This window comes from Sinocyclocheilus anshuiensis, unplaced genomic scaffold (assembly GCF_001515605.1).
Source record: "Sinocyclocheilus anshuiensis isolate Anshui unplaced genomic scaffold, SAMN03320099.WGS_v1.1 scaffold136, whole genome shotgun sequence".
Taxonomy (NCBI): Eukaryota; Metazoa; Chordata; class Actinopteri; order Cypriniformes; family Cyprinidae; genus Sinocyclocheilus; species Sinocyclocheilus anshuiensis.
This window is the reverse complement of record NW_015554074.1, coordinates 384,228-386,313: the sequence shown is the minus strand read 5'-3', so window position 1 is coordinate 386,313 and position 2,086 is coordinate 384,228. Positions and strand designations below refer to the sequence as shown.

General features: G+C 39.5%; 1 protein-coding gene across 2 annotated transcripts in view; it reads left to right on the top strand.

The window, feature by feature from the left end:
- The first annotated feature begins 457 nt into the window (after positions 1-457).
- Positions 458-2,086, top strand: part of LOC107668887 (Krueppel-like factor 12) — a 70,624-nt gene continuing 68,995 nt past the window's right edge. The window contains exon 1 of one of the 2 annotated variants that reach the window (XM_016460927.1): positions 458-495. The gene's annotated coding sequence lies outside the window, so the exon portion shown is untranslated. Of the gene's footprint in view, positions 499-2,086 lie in introns of both variants that reach the window. The other variant, XM_016460929.1, reaches the window with a different exon arrangement.

Here is a 2,086-nt window from a genome sequence, read left to right as displayed (position 1 = left end):
GCCATGTCCACTTCTGCAGTTCCAGCGTATGCTAATCTAACGCACACTATGCAATCACATTCTCAGAAAGTTCATTACTACAAACACATTAGGTTCAATGGCAAGACCCTCGTTCTCAATATCCCTCTGAAAGTGCTAGTGCATGCTGGACTGCACAAGAGCTACATGCTACGTGTGGAAGACTGAAAATCAAGGTAATGAACCCTTTGACTGCCGCAGTGCTATAGTTGCAGGGAAACTAATTGGTAGAGAGCAGTAGGGCACTCATTTGAACATGCTGCTGGGTAAATGTAGTGCAATCGGCTGTGAAGGGTAAATCAATGCCCTACAACGACAGAACCCATGCAAGTTCTAACAAGGATCCTATTGATTATGAGAGCCACACCTTGATTGTTTGCAACAAATGGACTACATAGAGGGCTCCAAGTATGAGACAAACACTGAGAGAGATCGGCTAGAGAGAGAGAGAGAGAGAGAGAGAGAGAGAGAGAGAGAGTGGCTCTGACACATTGAGCTGTGGTGCTCATACAGTACAGGTGATGTGAGTTCAAATGTAGCTCCTAAGATTTCCTGATTCTTTTCTCTCCCTCTCTGGCAATAAGTAAAGACATTATTTAAACTGAGAGGCATGTTAAAGCTGCTCTTTTCTGCTGTGGTCTTTCTGTGGCTCAAACAGTAGAGCATGGCATTAATGCAGGGTCATGGGTTTGATTCCAAGGTAAAGCAAAAACAACAACAACAACAACAACAACAAAAAGTAAATGTGTAACTTCAATGAAACTTAAGTCGCTTTGCATTAAGTGGCTACCAAATTCATAAATATAAATTAAAAATCTCCACCACCAAAAACTTGATCCCTGGTCCCTTTTCAAAAAACTATACCGCTACACAATCCCATCTTACACTTAAAAAGACCTACAACCTCCTCAAAGTATATAAAATAACAAAATTAGTTATAAAAACAAAACAAAAAACAATTAAATAGTGTTAAATAAATAAATACATTTGTGAGAACTTGTCATATTAATCTGATTCCTCACCAAGTATTGGATTTAGCTGTTGTACCTCATCGGATGGAGAAGGTGGACAAAGCTCATCAGAGTGATAGACTTATTCAACCACTGTAACTGTAGTGTCAGGGTCTATCAACCACAGGCTACATATAGGCAACAGGGAGAAATATTTCCCCTAGCAATATTTCAGCAAACAAGTTGTGTATCCGTACACTCGACCGTTTACAAACAAAACTTGAGATGCCTCATTAAATAGTGAGTCGGTTCTTTATAAAGAATCGGTCAAACTATACCGGAATCAGTTCACGAATCATTCGAAAGGGTCCGGCAGGCACCACGCAGTTGTTTGGAGCGGTTTCTCAATCGATCATAAAACGATAACAGCTAAAATAACGTCACAAACAAGAACCACTGGATGAAGTGATTTATGTACCTACAATCAGCTGAAATCAAACTAGGCTACATCCTATCGTTTGTCAGCATGCAGCCGGTCAACCCCTCCCTGAAGGTAAAAACATTTTCAGCATAGATCAAAACACTAGCGCTATAAACCAATTATCGGTTTGTAAACATTCAGGATGCGCGCGCATCATGGTTGCAGAAAACCCGGGAGAGATAGCCTTTACAGCTAGAGAATTTCATGGATACGGTACAAAATAGTTAGGTTTAAAAAGATTATAAATTATATTGATTATATGTCATTTTCAAAATGTTCTACGCACATTACAAGAGCTTGTCACCCAGCGATAAGCGTCTTTGACGACAGCATTCTTTAAAAATTATTTGCATTCCGATCTTGACATCAAAAGGCACAAACATTTTTTTTTTCTTTTATTCCATGGATTTTACCCATTTACCTCCACTTGTTCCCAGTGTTTTTCTGCAACCACTATGCGCACAAGTGACGTAACTGTGACGTCTACTCTAAATTGGTCTATATGAAAGCACTTTAATTGTACCTTGTTTTGGGGCATTTATACGGTGGCCGAGAGAGCTCAACGCACTGCAACTTAAGAAAACACATGCAAATTGAAAAAACACCAGCAAATTAAGAAAACATCTTCATCAGTTTG